We start from the raw sequence: 21,945 nt of genomic DNA, 5'->3' as shown, positions 1-21,945 counted from the left end.
GCAAAACTGATTGAGAAATTTGCTTAAGAGCCTGATGAAAACCATGAAAAAATATTATATTTTTGCTAGAATTTCTGGAGATTTCTGCAGAAAAAGGTGGGCGTGTTTGAAAAATCTGTATAAAAATTTCTGGAGGAATTCCTGGAAACATTCTTTGTGAAATTCCAGGATAAATTGTTGCAGAAATCCATGATTAAACATTTGAAGAAATTCTTGGACGAAGAACAAAAAGTTTCTCGATGATTGGCTTGCAATATAGAAAATTAAGTATTCTGCTAGAAATTTTATTAATTGAATTGTTCATTAAATTTATTCTTTTTGCAATGCTTAGAGGAATACATTCATATTATCTTAGAAGAATCCTTCCATATTCCTTTATATACATTTCATGAAACACAACTGGAGAATTTCGTGAACAAATAAATGTAGGGGTTCATGTAGCAATCTGTGAAGGTATTCTTAGACTAGTTGCTGGTTGAACTTTTAATGAATTCTCAAGAAGTATTATTCATAACCAAGGGGACTTCCGTTTAAATTGAAATCTGGTTGAAAATAAAACCTTGCACAGGTCAGCTATTGCCTGACAAGAATGGTTCTAAAATGATATTCAAGAAGAATTTGCTGTGAAGGATTTCTTTGAAGAAATTCCTCAACAGTCATGTCAAACATGATAAAGGAGAGCCTATTTTTCTTACTAACCAGGCTTAATTGAAATTGTATCACAACTGAAGAAGCAGTTTTATGTTGTTTATTTTTTAAGAATTGGGAATTTTAAAGCAGAAAACAGATTTTTTCAGTTTTTACATTTATTCCATTTTTACTTGGGCCTTAACCCGAAAATTTATTAACTTTATAAAGTTACCATGATAATTGAAATGATTTAAGTGGAAGACATTGGAAGACATTTTTCCATGCAATTGGAAGACATTGGAAAAAATCACCTGGCATCCCTGAGTGAGAGATAGTTTCTGCTTATGCACTTCGATCCTCCGTTACACGGCATGCATGCACCGACGTCGCGGCCTGGGCAGTGTGCAGCAGTAAGCGAGTGCACTTCCCGTTCTCTTCTCTGCTGTTGTTTCGCTTTGCTTCGTTATTCTCCTGTTCAGTTCAGTATTGATTCGTACTTCATCGTGAGTGGATCGTTCGTTGGTCGTTGTGGATTTTTTTTTGTTTCGCGTCTCCGGTACTGTGGAATACCTTCATCGTCACCATCGTGGTCATTCGGCCGTCCGGTTCTATTGTAGTGTGGCATCGTCGCGGCGCCGTGTATTATTTTTATCGTTTTGTTTTCTGGCCGCTTGTATCTTATTCATGTAACTACTATTTTCATCGCTGAATTATTCGCGTGTAGTAGTTCACGATTAGCAGGCTGTGTAGTTTTTGTTTATAACCTTAAGTAGTCAACAATCGAGTGGTGGTGTCAATTGGAAGGCGAAGTCTACTTAGATACGGAAAGGTGGTTACTAGATGTTTTTTTTATCCGGATTTGTGAGAGGATACAGAAACGGAAGGCTATGCCTACTATTGTTCATTGCTACAATTTTGGTGAAAACTAAGCATAAGCGTGTCAAGTTATAATCGAAAAAGTAACACAATTCAGGAAAAATAATGCAAAGTTTTCCAATGTGTATCCAGAGGAATGCTCAACTACTTTACGGATGAAGTGAAAATCTGCAGAAAAGAGTGAAGTGGAAAAATTTACAGAGTGAACATAACGGAACGATCGTGTTGTTTCCCCTATCTTGAAGATATAGCAGAGCAATGTGCGCGCGGTAGCTCCCCATCCACCAACCTACATTGCAAAGTGGCATCAGCCCAGACAGTGTGTTCTGTGAAGCTCTATATCCATAGGCAAGTGCAGAGTTCTGAAGAAGGTGGCTCGATTTCTGGATATGATCATGTCTATCTAAATAGAGTTTCTTATCAAATGCGGTAAATAAGTAATAAACACGTAGTAGGCGTCATAATGTATACTACTATCTATACCAAATTACCTTGAAATTGGGGATTAATTGAGATAAATCTTTCGTAGTTCGTAGTTCAGTCAACTTTTCCTTACTCGATATTTGGTATCTCGACATCGAGTTAGAGAACCATAGTATGTACACGTTGGTTTTCATGGCTACTTCGATGGTTCCTTGGATTGCATTTGCACTAGTTTTGTATTCTATCTCGATACCTTCTTAACTCGATGGTCTCTTTGAAAGTAAATTTTTGCACAGTTTTGAAACGGAAACGTAGTGGAATCGAGTTGAAAGTGGTGTATCCATTGGCCTTTCCATTGAGTTGCCACTGGCTCAATCGAATGTAGGTAATGGGGAAAATCCCCCCAAGCGATACGGAACCCACATCAGTGTGTGGTGAACAGTTTCATATTGGAAGTTTCTGGACCATTGTGGCCATCGCCAAGTAATGACGTCTGCATCTTTTGGCTCGAAGCCGACCATGCAGCAGGAACGGCATTTGTAGGTAATCTTCGGAAGGCCCTCGATAATGATATAGATGAATGAAAAACGTCTCCACCTACTACATAGCGTCTATACATATCTATGTGGCATCAGTTGGGCACCATCTGATAGAAGGCTGCTCTCCGATCTCACAGGTGCAAATGCAGCAGCTCGGCTCTGTTTGGTCTGACGAGGCGACATTTGCATTACACAAACCCGTATGCATGCTTTTTCGCTCGTTCTTCTGCGTATTTAAATTGAGAGACGAGCACGAGACCTTCTCGGCTTTGGTTGTGTTGGTTGAAGCATAGCTTTTGTATAGTCCAACCTGTGTATTTTATTGTGTGCTGCTATATTTTCTCCTCGTTTTATTTGCTTACTTTTCGGAATTCGTCACAACCGATGGTAGATGGAATACTTTACCTTTGCTGATGTTCCTAACAAAGTCATTCACGACTTGTCTAGGATTTTAGATAAGTTGTGTACACACTATGGCTTACAGCTGTTTATGTTAGAGGCTTTGAATGTAACTTTGAGCTGGGGTTTTGATGAGTTCCATTCTATAGCTTTCGAGGATCAGTTATAGGGAATTAGAATAATACTTGAATGGGATTGTTTCAGCTTTGCTAATGTATCATGTAAAAATATGTCAATATTTGGACAAAACTTAAATAATGTGGCAGACCTCCTCAGCAACGTTGAGGATGCTATGGAGACTCATAAGTATGGACATGATTCTAAAACTGTAGAGCTCATATGAGCTACTCATAATACATTCAGGCTCTTCATCAAAGGTATCTTACGATAAAAAAATCGTGCCTCAAGAAGAGCAATTTTGGCTTAGTTATTACAAGAAACGTTCCCACCCAATGGTGTTTTGGATATCATAATATTACACATTTTATTCACCACTGGACTTTAGCAGTGATTTTCTAAATCTTTAAATTTGTCCCTAGCCTTATTGTAAGATCAACGGCTACAAAAGTCATGCTGAAGCCGTCTACGTTCGATTTCCTGTCAATTCAAGAACTTTTAGTAATTGAAAATCGTTTGACTTCGCTGGGCATGAAAAATCATCGTGACTGTCACGATATACAAATGCGAAAATAACAACTGTGGTAAAGATAGTTCTCATATAATAACTAGGGAAGTGGTTTACGAACAAGCTGAGAGGGCTCTGTTCCAGGAGCACTTAATTCCAAAGAGTAGAAGAAGAAGATTTCTCACAAGCTGCAAAAACCCAATACAACAGCTAGGATTAGTTTTCGCTCTAGTTTTGGTAATCATGCATATATTTTTCTAATCTAGCATTATTTGCTCCTAATTTTTTTGAGAAAAGCTCAATAAATTTCCACTTCTACGTTCACTTTTCTTTTGAATGACTTGAACACTATCTTCATTTGTGAAACTTGGTACCCGATATCTCCCTGTTTCAGTGCATTGTCTAGAAACATATATTTTAATGTTACGATGGAATGGTTTTCTAATATCTGGTAGGTAAAAAAAAATTCAAAGGTATTTTTCACAAATCTCACATGAAACAATTGATCGTACTCTTTTAACTCAACAGCAGACTTTTTATGACAAAGGTCAATACTTTTATTAAATATAATAATTGGAAGAAATTCCAACAGAAATTCATGAAAGATATTCCTCGAATAACTTTCAAATGGATGTTCTTGAAAATATTTCCAAAGTAATCCCTACTAAAAATCGTCATTGCACTCAAATCGTTGATTTGTGCAATCATCTTGAAGTTATCAGTTGATGCTTATTGTAGAATCTTAGCGGATATCATGATCTCTCAAGGAGTATTTCTGGTGCGATCTTTGGCAGATATTTGTAGATCATGATAGAGTTTTGTAAAGGTTATCACAAAACAGATCCATGAAAAATCCCAAGAATCCCATATGCAATTTGTTCAAAGCATGCAGAACAATTCGAAAGGTGATGCTCAGGGAATTGCTGGAAACTGAACTGGACTGAAGTTCAGAAGGTTCCTTGTTAGATCTGTTTTTAATGTCTGGCGAGATTATTGTTGAACTGTTTCCTGAATTTATCTTAGATTTATGAGGAGAACGTAGGCAGTTGTTTGACGAAATCAGAATGTCATATTACTTAATTCAATTTGGTTCTTATTTTGAAATATAACCTGGCTCAATGTTTAAAACCGTGTTTATAAATTTTGATTGTAAGAATTTTCATTTTCAGGAGCTCGCAGGATGTTTTTAGAAATTCGACAGATTGAAAATTACTACTATAACTGGTCGATCACTTTGAACTTTTAATTAAAATTTTCACATATTGATAGATGGTTCAAATTTTCTACAAATGTTTGGTTCGACGAGGTATCTTCACTTAAATTTACTAGACAACAACTTCAAGCACATTTCAGTAATTTAGCAAAGATTTTCTTGAAACACATTGTTTTTTTCGAGGATTCCTCCAAGTATTCGTCTCCAAATTCAACCTTGAAGATTTTTTTTAGTTCTTCATGAATTTGTCAAAGAATGTTGCATTACAAGTCTTATGGTTTTCCTGAATTATGCTTTAAATTTCAACCTTTTTTTCAAGTAAATCTCTTTAATAAATTTTGAAGTATTCCTAAAATAATCTTTCAGAGATTACACTTAAAAAGGGTAACCCAAGAAATACCTTCAGTGGTTTTGCCATTTTTTCCCTTATATTCGTTCAAGAATTACTACAGGGAGTATATTTTTGGGTAATGTCCTGTAAATTTCTTCGTGAATTCTTTCCGACATTTTTTTCCAGGAACTAGATAGTAATTTCGAAAGGAACGTCTTTTGATCATTTTCCTTGCATATGTTTAGGCTTCTCCGATGGCTTATTTATGGCATTACGAAAGAGAATTCCTACAGTCACAGTGGTTTCTGCATGAATTTCTCCAGGTACCTAGTTCTCATCGAATCAACAAAAGTTTGTTTCCGAGAGTTTCTGAGATGTTCTCCTGAGCTACTGCTACAGATTTTCTCAAGCAATGCTTACACAGACTTCAGGTTTTATTGTAGGTCTTTAAAGATTTTTTTCCGGAGCAAAATCCAGGGACTATTTAAGAAGCTCCTTTTTAGGTAGTTTTCCATGTATAAGGTCTTGATTTATTCCAAGATTTATATCATTTTTTCGAACATTTGAGTGACTACTGAACTTTTCTAAGGACACATATAGAATAGATACAGAGAAGTTTCTCAAAATATTTTATTTCTTGAATATATGAAAAGAATTCCTTAAGAAACTATTACCTAACTATGGGCTAAATCGAAAGGATTATCAGGAATAATTTGTGATGCCTTGAGATGGCCAAACAACAAATTTTAGATAATATTCATTATAAAATTGAATGTTGAAAAAAAAACGGCGGTATTCTAAAAACAATTTGTAGACGTAATTCAGATGTAATTCTTAAAAGAATTTAAGAGAAAATGCCATGCCTGATGATATCTGTTTAAAAAATCTTGGAGGAATCATTAGCGAAATTCCTATTTGAATACTTTGTAAAATTCATAGAATATTTCGAAAAAAAATCATTAAAACAGTGTTGAAATATTTGTTTTTGTGTTTTAAGAATAATATTTTTGATGAAATATCTTCAGAATTTTTCTTTTCCTAGGAATCGTTGAAGAATATTTAAAAAAATTCTTTAAAAATCTCAACAACAATCTTAGAATAATAGTCTGCAGGAATTTCCGATCAGTTCCTCGGGAAAATCCTTGGAAAAATTCTTTACCGAATGCTTGCAGAATACCGTAAATTCGGGTCAAATTGATCAGTAGGGTGAAATTGATCACTATGTCACACGATTTAATTTCTTTCTTGTGGAGCACAAATATCAATGGACCTAGTAGTAAATGAACGTTGTTCGTCTTAATTATTGTCGAATTGTGAGTTGTGAAGTTTTATGCGTTAAAGAATGTTTATTTCTATTAAAATAATGTTAAATTGCAAAGTCATGTACGGTGGAGTATTGACAATCATCCATAAACTTCTTGTTCTAAACAAGGATTTCAACATGGTGTAAGCCTGAAAGTTTGTGAGAATGCTAAAGATACATACCCAAACCAGACTTCATCACCAAAACTCGTACTATTTTGCTTATTCGGTTGAAATAATTGAATTTCTGTTAGATATCAGGAAACTCCTTAGGAAATTGTATACATTTAGGCGTTTTACACGTAATTCTTGAAATTTAACTATTCATTATTTCTATAAATATTGTATTGTTAAGAATTTAGTAAGCATATTCGGATTCAGGGAGCTCAAATTTATTATGTTGATTTGTTTTGAAAACTAACGATAATCGCATTGACAAGTGATCAATTTCACACCGAAATAAGATCCTCTGATTTTTTGTTTCAGAGATATTTCTTAGCATTAAAATGACATTTGTACGAAAATTTCGGTGCATGAGCCAATAAGGCTCACCTTCGTACTTGTTTTCCTGCATTCAGTTTTTTGGAATTGTCACCATTATAGAATACAGACAAGAAAAACCGTGAAAAATGATCAATTTCGCCCGAAATTACGGTATCTAGAATTCTTACTGGAAGAAACATATCTCTAAGAGATATGTACCAGGTGATAGAACCGCCCCCAAACAAATCTTTAGACTTTTTACAATTGGTCGAGAAATTGTATAAGGTCGTATTTTCAAATTGGTATAGAATTAGCAAGGCTTTCGTCCTTCAAAGTGTTTGATGCAAAAGTTAATAAAGTAAGTTATAAGTATATAAAAGTTGGCTCTTAATGTTAGACCAGGTCCGTCGCACTCGGGCTCAGATTGGGTACCACTTCTAGTACTGCATTAGGTCCCTCGGTAGTGCAAAAGGTACCCAAGTTTGACACATCGCAGTACACTTTTCACGGCATTCTAGATTACCTTATGAGCCATAAAATTTTGGGCATTTGCAAGGGACATGAAGGTCTTTAATTTGTCTTTGGTTAGACTATCGTCGATTGGAAAAGTTAAAAAAACCATTTATCAAGAGATTCCTCCAGAACTTATCCTCGGAGTTCGACTAGATTTTCTTCTTCTATTTTTCTGGCGTTAAGTCACAACTGATACAGAGCCTGGCTCTCGGCATTTATTATATGCCGATTGACCGTTTTGTCAGGGCAGATACGAAAATACTTTATGCCTTGATCGATTTTCATCCAGAAAAGTTCCCCAACCGGAGGGATTCGAACCCATGACCCTCAGCTTAGTTTTGCTGAATAACTGTGCGTTTGCCGCTACGGCTGTCTGGACTTAATTTGTACAGATGCTTGAAGGAATTCTTCCAGGATTTCTTTCAAGATATATTTCAGGTTTCAAACATGAAAACAATTTGCTGTAAGAATAGTGGCTAAATGCCAGGCCGCACGACGACGGTATTCTTTGGGCTGTGTTCAGTTCGCAGCTCAAAGCTATAGCTATATGTTGTGACCATCAAAAATGCATTCACAGTCCGCCTTCTAGATTTGTTCGTTCATGGCCTGCTGGGCATCGGTTTCGACACAGACGACACAGATCTGTCAATGTGAATCATTCGTCCACCTAAATAACAGACTTAAGTATTCGTAGATGCATTAGGCCTATCTCATTCCAAGAAGTTTTGAAAACTTCGAAGCTGTCCTAATGCTAAACGTGTTTGGTTGGTGGATGCTATCGTATCGCGTAAACAACTTCAGAAAACGACAGTTTCATTAGTAGCTTCAGTTAGTGGAAATATTTCGGGAAAAACAACCACCGCGGATCCCCAACGTGTTAAGTGGAGTGTTTGTATTAATGGTTCTATTCTTTGTGTTGCGATCGTTAACCAGGTTTTTGAGTGTGAGCGAATGCTATAAAGTAAATTGTGAAAACAGCGTAAAGCAGATCTATTACCGAAATTGATGAAAGCTTAAAGTGAAATACCTAAGTGAATCGCAGTGAATGAGAAATCAAATCTTACAATTGAGGATACCCAACCCATCATCGCGCCGAAATCGGTTTTAAAAGTTAATCCAAAGGCAAAGCGCTTACCTGTTCAGCGGCTCAGCCAGTGTTATTTCCGTACAAGCTGTTGTTGTTATTGCCGTAGTTAATGCCAGTGTTGAGGTGAAGAAGTCTTTTCAACACTCATACAAGTTCACTTTGCGAAACTCCAGCGTGGAATACAGGCGCAAAGTACCTACCGAGAGAAGCCCATAATTGAGTATAGAGTGCTGCTTACCGTCTTCGCTGAGGGCTAACCACTTTGCGTGGTGGAGAAGGAAGAAAGAAACTCGTCGTCGTCGGAGTCGTTGTCTGCATTCAGCTGTTTCTGCCTTATTGCTTGTGAATTTACACACTCATACCAGTTTGAGTCGACTTTGGTGTGATTGACTTGTGCGCTGGACAGCCAGAAAAAGTTGAATTTCAACTTTGTACAATAATAATACATCGGGGGCCTCGGACCGACCCAGCAGAACCAGTAGCAGAAGCAGCAACAGCAGCAGCAGAAGAGACTTGGCTCAGCCATTTCTTATTTGAAATTCTTCTTTATACACCGTTAGCATAGACCAAGGTGAGTAGCTGGTGGGCTGTGTGCCATGTATAGCTTTAGCAGACTGTGGGGGGAATGATTCTCGATTGTAGATTTTTTTTGCGTAGCGGAATTTGGGGCAAGTGTGCCACCTTAAGCAAATTGTTCTCTAGCTTTGCCTAAAGCTTATAAAATCTACTAATTTAGCCTCATGATGTTAGTTTCACATCTTTTCATATCCACTGTGCCATTTAAAAAGAAAATAATTAAAAAAAAAGTTTTGGAGCTTCTCAAATATCATCCAAAATAACCGATTTTTCGACACTATGGGGCAAGTGTGCCACCCATATGGGGCAAGACGGCCACCGAATGAACATCGCATGTAATTCTACTTGAAATGAAATTTTATTTATTTCCTATTAATATTACTTACAAAGCAGACGCTAATCGATAATTTAAAAAATAATTTTAAGTTTACCGTAATAAGGGGATGCTTTATAACAAGGTACAAAACATGCGTAATTCCTTATTACTCAATTCGTATAACTAAAATGGTTATTTTTGTCTCCATTAAATACAATATATGTTTTACCCTTACATTACGGCAAATATGTATAATATTAAACTAGATCAGCACTAAATAACGGTAAAATAGTGATATAGATATGTAAAACGGTACTCAATAAGCCGAAAAACATGTTATTATTGAATATTTTGAGAAAAAATCACTTTGGGGGGCAAACATGTCAGATATTCCCCTACTATATTTCAGAAACTACTACTGGTGCCTCATTTTGGTTTATTATTATGATTTTGTTGATGATGTTTACATTTTTATACATTTCACCCCAACAATTTTTGTTTACTAAATAGGTGGCACACTTGCCCCAATAAGTATACATTTCAACCAAACTGGATTTCGTATGTAAAACTAAATAATTTTTTCGTTCAAATACCACAATAACTTACACATTTGAATAGTTTCACGATGTACAGTACGTTAAAAAAATCTGTTATTAACTTATCTGTCACCATGCTATTTGGAAACAACGAAATCTTATAAAAAATCACTCAAATTTGGTTGTCTTTGCACAAGTCGATGTAAATACGTGAAAAATAGAGCAATTTTCATCATATAGTGATTATTGTATTGTGAACTATAAGGGAACATATTGTTAAGCTCAAAGAGAAAATATATATTGTAGTTTTTATAAAAAGCAGGGGTGGCACACTTGCCCCTATGGCACACTTGCCCCAAAGTCCGCTATGCATTTTTATGTGTTGAGTACTGATGGAATGGAGTTTCATTTAATAAGATTTATGCATGATTATCGTTCTATTTTTCGTTAAACTCGAATTTTGTTTAATGCGTACGTAAAACAATAGTCAATTGCCTAAAAAGTACAGATTCTTTAGAAGTTTTCTATAATTTTGAGTTAACGTTTCGACACACTTCATTTGTGTTGAAACTTTTACATCCTAACTTTTGAGTAGTTTGAAAACAAACGCAACAATGCGAAACATGTTTGACCAAACAGTAAATTTCTCGCTTTTGATTGTTTGTATTTAGTAAACCAATTTAAAAATGGAATTAGTAGTTTGATGGTTATCGCTTCTGCTTCCCAAGCAAGAGGTCATGGGTTTAATCTTAGGCCCGTCCCTTTCTCATATTTGCAACTTTCCAATAGCTATCTTTCTCTATCTCTGCATCATCAATTGATAATGACTTCAAACATTACCAGTTCTATCTATTGCTATAATTGAATAAAGACATAGGGACGTGGCCGGATCAATCAAGAAATATGAGGGGTAAACTTTAATAAAGGTAATAATAATAAGGGTAGTGTGATTGCACATTGAAGATGGTAAAAAGGTAAAACCCAAACTCTATCCGAGTGGTTCTCTGTGCAAAATCGGTATCCTGATTGATTGAAGCAGACCCTGCCCCAGTTGTAATGTAACACCTGAAAGAAGAAGAACTTTCTCTGCTATTTGAGAGATTTTTTCCATCACATTAAGCATTCGAAAGTTGATTGCACATTGGCCAGTCAATTTTTTTGGGGTCAGGACCGTCCCACTCGGGCTCAGATTGGGTACCACTTCTAGTACTGCATTTAGTCCCTCGGTAGTGCAAAAGGTACCCAAGTTTGACAGATCGCAGTACACTTTTTCCGGCATTCTAGATTACTTTATGAGCCATAAAATTTTGGGCAACTGCAAGGGACATGGAGGTCTTTAATTTGTCTTTGGTGGGGTCATATACGATTTTGATTGGATTGTTCTCACTTCGCCCTTTTGCCGCCACATAGGACATCCATATGCCACTATTGGTCGAACAACTGTTGTGTAAATCCATTTGATATACCTGGGTTTGAGGCGCCAGGTTTTACCAACGGTTTTCCGGCATTGACCTAAGGCCATGCAAGCTTTTTTGAGTCTGAAATCAATGTGAGCTGTCCTGGAAAGCTTGGAATCTAGAATGACTCCGACATACTTTACCTGATGACTCACATTAGTCTCAGTTCCAAAAAGACGTGAAGGTTGAATTCCATAACGGTTTCGTCTTTCCGCAAAGAGAACAATAGATGTTTTATTCGGGTTAACCGAAAGGTCATATTGGCGACACCAACTCTCGACTACCTGAAGAGCACTTTGCATCAGGTCGAATAGGGTGCTTATGCACATATCAAAGCTAGATAGTCGGCGGCAAATCCATAAGTTGAAAAACGGGAGTTGCCTCAACAGCGTATCTGCTACGAGATTCCACAAAAGTTAGAACAAGACTCCCCCTTGGGGGCATCCGCAAACACTCAATTTTCGAATCGCTGCTTGACGCAATGTCGAGAAGAGGTGTCGGCTTTTGAGCATTTGATGAATCCAATTGGTAATCATTGTAGGTAGCCCATGGTTTCGTGCGGCTTCCAAAATGGCATCGAAAGACACGTTATCAAAGGCACCCTCAATATCCAAGAAAACACCCAAGCAGGATTGCTTCTGAGCGAATGCTTTCTCGATATCGTTTACAACTTTGTGTAAAAGAGTCACAGTGGACTTTTCAGATTGGTAAGCATGTTGATTCACATGAAGAGGCATGTTTGAGGCATTTAGAAGAAAAGAGGTGAGACTGATTGATCTAAAATTCTCCGCTTCTTTATACGACGCACGTTCTGCTTTTGGGGTAAACTTCACAGTAATATCACGCCAATATCTGGGAATATACCCGGGAGCAAAACTGTTTACAAGTAGCCTTTTCAAAACATGTTTGATAAACTCAAATCCTTTCTGGAGCAGAACAGAATAAATCCCATTTCCTCCTGGAGATTTGAAAGGAGCAAAACTATTAAGTGCTCATTGGATCGATTTAGTAGTTACGATACTGCTAGCCGAAACCAGAGACTCGTAACTACATGAGAAGACATTCGGTTCATCCGTAGATGCTATTTCCACACATCCAGGGAAGTGTGTATTGAATAAACATTCTAAAACTTCTTCATCACTTCATCACTTCTTCTGATGAAGTCATCATTAGGTAAGCGAATTTCGTTCACTTGGAAATCCTTAGATTTTGCAAGGATTTTGTTCAGCCGACTAACTTCATTCAAACTGGAAACATTTGTACAAAGGTGTTTCGAGCCGAATCGTTCAGCAGAACGAAGAGCCTTCTTGTAAGCCTTGCGAACCAACTTGAAGGACTCTAATCCAGCTGAACGGCGTCTGTTCCAACTCCTTCTTGTTTCCTTCTTTGTTTCCTGAGCCTAATCAGATTGGAATTCTACTTTGGGGTGCCTCTTGTACTGTTTTCCATGAGTCTGCAAAGGTTGATCGTTGCTGTTCTTTTATGCTGAAGATTGATCTGAGCTATCCTAACCGTAGCCACTACCCAAACTAGGCAGGATTAAGCTTTTCGCGATCTCAGCACGAAAAAGACCAGCAACTACAAACATAGATCGGTATCTATTTAAAGTCGTCATAGGGGAAAAAACACAGAGTACACTGTGTTAAACGCCTAATGCGAATCCATATAGGTGATAATTTAAATTTATAATTTGAATAGAACATTTTCATCATCCTACCCTTATTTAGCCTCAGGCTTGTGACTACAGTAGGGCAGCCGATTATCTCGGAAAAACATAAGGTTGCCTACACCATTGCTCCGTGTAGCACAGGACGGCTACAATAAGAATAGAGGGTACTCCACAGACTCCCTTAGCGGTTTATGTTGGGATTAGGTTTCTTTTGAGTTCTGTTAGCAGTTCCTAAGTACAGGTAGATTAGATGGAATTTTTGAAGGTGGAAAATTTGTAATATTATTCTTAATTAAATGAGGTAATTGCTTGAAATAATCAGCGACAAAAGTTAGTATCCAAATTCTTTTTTTCAGTACAAAATGCCCTAGTTTGTGGATCTTCTGGAAGTCCGAATTGGCTGAAACTGTCAAATTAGTTTGTCTATAGAGAATTCATCAAATGTCAGTATTTTCTTAGAGAGTTTTTGAAGGTTATTCAAAAATTGTAAGTTTTAAAGTGTTTGTTGTGTTCTGCAATTTTTCGTAATTTCTGAAAGAAGACAACTTTGTTTAAGAAATCGATTACCCACAACTTACCGTTTTTGTATTAAATTAAAAATCTCTCAATCACTTACTTTTATATTTGAACAACTCTTCGTCATTCAAATTTTGGCCAATTTGGTCTATCTGAAGCTAAGATACAGATTCCTTAACTTAGACATTTTCTTTGTACATAGTAATACTATTAGATAATTCCGGGGGACACATAGGCTTCTTTCCAAAGCCCAGGGCCGCATTTACGGGGGGGCATGGCCCCCGGGCCCTCACATTTTAGGGGCCCCCCCAAAACTCGACAAAAATATTTATAATTAAACTTTCACGAATAATTAGAAGCAATGCAACAGTACATACTTTCGTAAAAGGATTATATGATTTGAAAGATTAGTTGGAAATAAACTCTAATATGCAAAATTACTAAAACAGAATATTTGAACATTCAGAATGGGATTTTGTTGACTTCACGAGAAACAAGGAGATCAACGAAGATTTAAAAACGAATTGGATAAACTAGTAGAGTGCCATCCTTTTGCTTAAATTCTTAACGATTTTCTAATATGACTTTTCCAACTACAACGAAAGCATTATCAACGAAGTTTAAGACTAGGTTCGAATGTTATTTATATATCTGCATATCATGTAATAGGACCTTATTATTTATTTTGAAAATTATTCTATTGATTACAGTGCAGACCTGGTAGCGTTTTAGTGCCTTGAATATAGGAACTTTAGAGAACTCAAGCTTGAAAAAATGGACCAAAAAGAGGCCAAACAGAAAACAAAAAGAGACCGAAAATGGATCAAACAGGAAACAGAAAAACAAAATAATACCTAAAATGAACCATAAGGAAATAGGACCAGGAAAGACATTTTTTTGTAATTCTCGTAAAGAAGAAGTATTGACAGTGTTACTGCTCGTATTACTGTATGTATTTTTTCATGATTTTTTCGTGAGAATTTGGGTTTTTTCCAAAGATTCAGAGATAATTCCAAAGATTAAGCTATTGTTTCCTGTGGAATTTCTGCAAGAATTTTTCCGAGGCATTTCTCCAAAAATTTTGTTTCGATTATCTCAAGAATATAACCTGGATTTTAACAAGGATAACAATAGAAGTTACCCAGAAATTTTTCCAAGGCTTCTTTTAGATATTTTTCTAGGAAGGCACAAGTCCTCCATGATTGTATCAGGCGATTTTTCCATCAATTTCCTTTGTAACAACTATTGAATTCGGTTGAAGGATTAGTGAAAAAAATACCTGGAGGAACTCGGGGTAATCCCTGAGGAAATAACTGAAAGTGAATCATTGGAGTGTTCAAGGTTTTCTTGGAGAAAGTCCTAAGCATCCTTTGCAAAATCGCTGGAAGAATTTCTGGGAGTATTGGTAGACAAATCTCTAGAAAAAATTCTAGAGGGATCCCAGTATGAGTGTTTCAGATGAAATCTTTGAGAAATCACTAGAAGATTTCTTGAAGTTTTTCTATGAGACATTAAGAGGAAATTCTTATTGAACCTGCTGAACAGCTGCATTAAAGTCTAACAAACATTAGTAGCTGAATAACAGTTCATTCAGCTGAAATATGTTAGAGAGTTGTTGGTTCAAGTCTGACTCCGTGAAAATGTTTGTTGGGAAGTCTCTAGAAAAAGTCCTGCTATCAGCCCTACAGCAATTTCTTTAACTCAAAACTGTTAAATAAATCTGTTTGTTAAACAACTTGAATAATAACCATGAATAGAATAAGCATAATTTGAATTAAGGTATCTATAGAAGAGAATCGTCAAATGAATTTTGTTGTTGACATTGACTTCTTCCTTCTTCTTTTCTGGCGTTACGTCCCCACTGGGACAGAGCCTGCTTCTCAGCTTAGTGTTCTTATGAGCACTTCCACAGTTATTAACTGAGAGCTTACTATGCCAATGACTAGTTTTGCATGCGTATATCGTGTGGCAGGTACGAAATACTCTATGCCCTGTGAAGTCGAGTAAATTTCCAACCCGAAAAGATCCTCGACCGGTGGGATTCGAACCCACGACCCTCAGCTTGATCTTGCTGAATAGCTGCGCGTTTACCGCTACGGCTATCTGGGCTCCATAACATAACATGTTGACATTGAAATTCTATCTTTATTAACGAGATTTTTATCCCTGGGCTAGTTCATCTCGGGACCAACGGCTTTACTTCCCTTCCGAAGGAAGTTGTCACTATAACTCTTACGTTATAAATGACTATGTCGGGGATGGGATTCGATCCCAGATCCTCGGCGTGAGAGGCGTCTGTTCTAATCCCTACACCAGGTCCATCCCCACATTGACATTGATTGACATTAACAAAAACATTGAATTTAACCTGTAAACATATAAAATCTATTAGGATGTAGAAAAATTAAAAAAATATTACCTACATTAATTTAAACTTCAATTTGATTTACGTTCACAGTGGATTTGAAGTATTTTTTAACGTTATAAAATAGTTTGACTCTGGTAATGAAAACCTTATAAAAACATTATAAATATCTAGTCTAGTCTATTCTAAAGTATCTATGTTTTTCTTTCTGGGAAAGGGCCCCCACAAGATAATGGCCCCCGGGCCCCCACATTTGTTATTCCGGCCCTGCCAAAGCCGAATATATGTTATGTGATTGAGTTGTTTTCTCTTTTTTTCCTCTTTCACTACAACTCAAACGAACCGGAGTAGATATAGTAGACATAAGAATGATATCCACAGAGCAAAACCCAATCGGCGCCCAGAAGCTGTGGAAGGTAAATGTTTTTAGTTTTTGCTAGAAGTGCGAGAAATCTATAAAACAAAGACTTTTTGTTTGAAAAAACATTTGGTTACTAACTTTTGTCACTAACTGTAGCTATCTAGCGATTTTGATGTAAGCTGAAATATCTCTAAAATGCATTGGCATAATGTCTCCGAAATAATTAGAGGCGTTATCCAACTTCTCTTAGGATCACACTTGCGATGCAATGTTTCTCCAATTGGTTCCTACAATGTTAAATGAATTCTTGTTTTTATTTAATAATACGAAAGAGCATGTTCTTGCAAATATTTTAGAATTTTTCCATATCAACTAACGACTATAACATATTTAAACTTTAATTTAAAAATTGGTTCCAAATATGAACCTTGACTCTTTTGATCATGTTTGACGTCCACTTTATATCAACAAAAATGCCACAGGGCTTTAAGTTTTAACACTGGAGCTGTGTTGTTATATTCACCAAAATGATTTTGGTGAGTGATTTTTTGTTGCATAGGTTTCTCGAATGTAGGTTGTTGCACCATGGCCAGATTCATTTCTTGAGCGCGTGCACGGAAAGAAATAACAGTCATGATTGAAAATACCGTTTTAATTTTTTAAAACAGTCATACCGTTTTATTTTTTTATTGACATTTAGGTATATTTTTATCCTATTATCTTTATTTTGTAAAACACGACTTACTTTCAATAAAATATCGAAATTTCAAGAATTTTACCGCGAATTTCTAATGTCCTTACTCACTTCCCTCGCGTCTAAAAGTGTTGATAATATACTTTGATATCGGCAGCACCCCACCAAACCAGATGGCTCACAAGTTCCTCAACGCATTCATACAATGTTCGTGTACGGAGCGTATATAATATTCACATATTGACATTTTAGTTGCGGCGCTGGGACGCTTTCGAAAACTCTGTAACTTTTCCGAAAATACCACAAAGAATCTCCTGAAAATATCTCTGGTTTTTCCGACATTCTTACTGGGAACCGGATTCCTTCTGATTATTAACATTTTCTCAGAGGAATTTCCTCTGGGAATGTAAATTGAATTACATCAATTTCTTCAAAAATCTTCAGGGATTCTTCCGGAAACCACTAGGGAGTTTATCAGGAAAACCTTCCGGGATTTTTCTAGCATTTTCTCTGATATTTCTTCTAACAACCCTCTAAACCTCACTGAGGTTATTCCAGAAATCCTTCAGCGATTCTTCCGTATATTCCGAATATTCCTGAGATTCTGCCGAAAAACCCTCTTAGATTCTTACGGTACTCCTTTTGAAATCCTCTAGGTAATACGTCTGAAATCCTTCTGTCGTTTTTCCAGAAATTCATCTGGAATTGTTCCGTTCGGAAATCCTACTTGAATTCATCTTGAAATTTCTGTGGGATTCAAAAAGAGATGATTGTTGCTGGTATTTTCCGAAAATTCTCATGGAATACTTCGGAAAATTCACCTGGGTTTATTCCAAAAATCATTCTGAGATTCCTCCCGAAATATCTCAGATATTCTTCCAGAAATATTACTGAAATTTTTTCGGAAATTGTTTTAGTTATCCCTCTGATATTTTCCAGAAATCCTTATGATTCTTTAGTAAATCGCCCTAGGACTCTTTCGGAAATCTTTTTTGGATTATTATGGAAATCATTCCAGGATCCTTCAATGATTGTTTGTTGTATTTCTGCTGATAATGTTTCAATGATTCGTTCGTAAATCTTTCTGGTATTCTTATGTATCTTTTTTTTTAATTTTTCTGGATGTATTAAAGATTTTTTCCGGAAATACTTCGGGGATTCTTTCAGAAATCCCTTGGAAATTCTTTCGGATTTTTATTGAAATTACATTTACAATTTGATATTTTTTTTAGAAATACTTCTGTAATACTTCGGTAAATGTCATTGGTACTTTTCTGGCGATCTCATTTAAATTCTTCAGGAAATCTCTCTGAAACTATAATACAGTACTGACCCGATTTTGTCAGCCCCCAATTTTGTCAGCTTTTTGACCCGATTTTGTCAGCCCATTTTAAATTTGTCAAAAAATTGTTATCGTCAAGTTTCGCCACGTTTACATTAAAATTTATGATAATGTTTGATGTCAGGCACGCATGGGCATAGCCAGAGGGGGCAATGGCAATGCCTTTTATTAAGTGTTAAAAATCGATATTACCAATATAAGGGAGGGGGGAGCACCTGATTAAAAAAACTGACTACGCCCATGTTCATCGTCCTTTTAAAAGTCCATGTAACCATGTAACACGTCAAAATAAGAAAAATAGGAACAAAATAAAATGACCCGATTTTGTCAGGTTACCCATTTTGTCAGCCTAAAATTCATCGAGGGGCTGACAAAATCGGGTCCTTCTTCTTCTTCTTTCTGGCGTTACGTCCCAACTGGGACAAAGCCTGCTTCTCAGATTAGTGTTTATATGAGCACTTCCACAGTTATTAACTGAGAGTTTTCTTTGCCGATTGACCATTTTTGCATGTGTATATCGTGTGGCAGGTACGATGATACCACTAGTTTACAACATTTCTGAACTTAGTAAGCTGAGCTCCATTTTCAATGTAAAATCGTACGCTGAATCCAAAAAAAATGTCAAAAAAATTCACAGTAGAACCGTTTTTGAGATACGCTCAATATTTGATTTTTTTTGGTTTTTCAAAAAAATACATTTGCTAAAATTGATGTATCTCCGGATTTAGAGCACCAAATCTAAACTTTTTTTTAGCAAAATAAAGCTAATTAAATGTGCTTTCTACCGTCTGAACATCACTTTGTTGTGCAAATTACGGTTTTCTAGATATTTATGGCATAATCAAATTTTTTCGATATTTTTGAGTAAAATTTAACCAAATTTTCAACTTTTAGCTAAGTTTTAAGCACGATGCTGATGTTTTAAAATTCGTTTATCATGTTGAACTCAAGGTATGTAAAAAACCAAAAGAAAAAAGTACCTAATGACTGAAATCGGTTGAAAATTGAAGATGTTATGGCATTTTTTGTAGAACACTTGAATTTTGAAGTTTTTACGATTTTCAAGCGATCTTAACAACATGAAGAAAATTTAATGCATTTTCATTTAGATTTGCTTAAACTTTCAACAGTTAATAAGTCTTAGTTAAGATTTAATGTTGTGTTATCAATCCATAATTTTAGATCACGACTAATCTGTAAAAAGGGCGTGTGTATTAACAGAGCTTCTACTTCACTCAGAACATATCGTGGAGCTTGAGGTTAGAAAGCGTGCAACGGAAGTTTATGCGACTAGCACTGCGGAACCTTCCTTGGCGTGATCCGCTGAATCTGCCGCCATATCCGGATCGCTGTAGGCTGCTTGATTTGGATACGCTGGATCGTCGACGCAAAACCCAACAAGTTGCTTTTATAGCCAAACTCATGAACGGCGAAGTTGACTGCTCCCGATTGCTCTCGTTGCTGAATTTCCGTGTCGCTCCAAGGGTTCTACGTGGCGGCGCCCTTCTGCAGCAAAGATTTCATCGTACTGCTTTTGGAAGTAACGAGCCTTTTACGTCGATGATCCGTTTATTTTCTATGTTTGAAGATCTCTATGACTTCGATGGTTCGTCCAACCAATTCGTTTCGCGTGTGAGGAGCTCGGACTTAATATAGGATTTAGTTTCAATTCATGTAGACAAAAGTCAGATGGATAATATACAAATATACAAATATACAAACATAAGTTTTATCTCTACTTATTATCTCTACAACAATCAGTTCATTTCATATATTTCAAAGCTTCCTTAAATTAAGCTATAAATTCACATGTAAAAAATATATGTTTAAAAATGGTTGTTTGAATCACTCCGTCTGTTATGCTTGCAATTTGTTTCTCGAAAGAGAGACCAACAATAATCGCCCATCATCGCTTCATCCCAAAATCCTTGATAACGACGTTCCATTATTTTCATTTGCTGATGAAAACGTTCCCCGTGCTCATCGCTTTCGTCGCCGAGGTTTTCAGGGAAAAAGTTCAAATGCGAGTGTAGGAAATGTATCTTCAGAGACATATTCACACCTGTTAAAATAAAATGTAAAATTTTACAGCTGAAAGTAAATAAAACAAAACTTTAAAATTTACCCATTCTCTTGTAGTTTTTGAGTAAATCGGCTACAATTTCTTCATAGTCTGGGCTCCTGGTGTTCCCCAAATACTCCGCAACTACACGCTGGAACGATTTCCATGCTTCGGCTTCATGATTGTTCAATACGGTGTAGAAATCTTCATCGTTTAACATTTTTTTAATTTGAGGACCAACGAACACACCTTCCTTAATCTTGGCATCCGACAAGTTTGGAAAAATGGATTTCAGGTATCCGAAAGCTGGTCCTTCCTTGTTAAGCGCCTTTACAAAATTCTTGAACAACCCAAGCTTTATGTGCAGTGGTGGGAGTATTATCTGTTCCTTCGCTACGAGAGGATGGCACCTTACATTCTCTTGACCAATTGTAAAAGACTTTCGTTCGGGCCAATTTTCCCGAACGTAATGTTGTTTACGTGCTCGGCTATCCCATTTGCAAAGAAAACACATGAACTTAGTATATCCCTGTTGCAAGCCAGTCAACATTGCAACAACTTTGAGATCTGAGCATATTTTCCAATTATGTTGGTTGTAGCATATCAGGTCAAGTATAAAAGCCATCGATTCGTATGATTCCTTCATGTTCACGGCATGAACTAGCGGAATCGAAGGCTTATTGTTCCCTTGATGCAGCAGAACAGCTTTTAAACTTAATTTACTACTGTCGATAAACAAACGCCATTCAGAAGGATCATATGGTTCACCGAATTCTTCAAACAAGCCTCTTATGTCATGGCAAAAGCAAGCACTGTCTTTTTTGGAAAAATATTTTCCAAATTTTTCATGACGCTTTCTGTAGGAAGTAACTTTTGTATCAGCAGAAAGAAAGTTTCGTTCCATCAAGCGCGATGCCAACAATTCTGATTTTTCTTTTGATAAGTCCAAGTCCCTTATCAAGTCATTGAGTTCCGCTTGTGTAAACAGCATCGGCTTTCTTTCGTATTCCACGTCGCTTTCATCAAAGGGTGGTTCGTCACTGTCATCCACTGAAGGCTCTCGTTTTCGCTTTGGACAAACAGGATAAGGAGATGAATCTTCATGTGGAATCGGTTTTGTCATTGATTGAACTTGTGGATATTCAACTGCTTTGTGACGTCCGTGTTGCATGACTTTGGTTAAGCAGAAATAACAATCCGCTGCATGACAAAATGGTTGGCGCCATATTGTCGGTACAACAAAGGACAAATGGCGGCTGGTACAAGATTTGTTAGTTAGTTAGTTAGTAAATAGCACTTGTTAGTCATTTGAATGTAGAAAATTAAATAATTACCTTTCTCCAGACATCCATCTAGCCAAGCATGTTTTACACGAACTACACACAACGTTTGGAGTCCACGTTTTGTCGAGGTTTTTGGGATCAGTTTTGAAATAAAGCCGATATGCAGTTTGCAATGAACTAGTAAAATTTACCGGTGTCGTAAAAATGTAGTTTTCGCAGACGAAACAATCAGATCATTTTTGCACTTAAATTCACGCTTTGCCGCACACATTGTTTCACTATGTTCAACAAACAGTACTACCTCTCAACAATGTTTTCCCTGCGACGAAAGTGCTGCCAAAATCATT

The 21,945-nt window shown here is 36.5% G+C and overlaps 1 protein-coding gene across 3 annotated transcripts in view; it reads left to right on the top strand.

Annotated features, from left to right (window-relative positions):
* Window positions 1-1,116: 1,116 nt before the first annotated feature.
* The window catches only part of LOC5568396 (rab11 family-interacting protein 4B), a 362,368-nt gene continuing 341,539 nt past the window's right edge, over window positions 1,117-21,945 (top strand). The window contains exons 1-2 of one of the 3 annotated variants that reach the window (XM_021849280.1): window positions 1,117-1,459; window positions 8,268-8,992. The gene's annotated coding sequence lies outside the window, so the exon portion shown is untranslated. The remainder of the gene's footprint in view (window positions 1,460-8,267; window positions 8,993-21,945) is intronic. The other 2 variants (XM_021849277.1, XM_021849276.1) reach the window with 2 other exon arrangements.

Source organism: Aedes aegypti, chromosome 3 (assembly GCF_002204515.2).
Source record: "Aedes aegypti strain LVP_AGWG chromosome 3, AaegL5.0 Primary Assembly, whole genome shotgun sequence".
NCBI classification, from domain to species: domain Eukaryota; kingdom Metazoa; phylum Arthropoda; class Insecta; order Diptera; family Culicidae; genus Aedes; species Aedes aegypti.
Note: the sequence above shows the minus strand (reverse complement) of the source record. Positions and strands in the feature narration are given on the sequence as shown.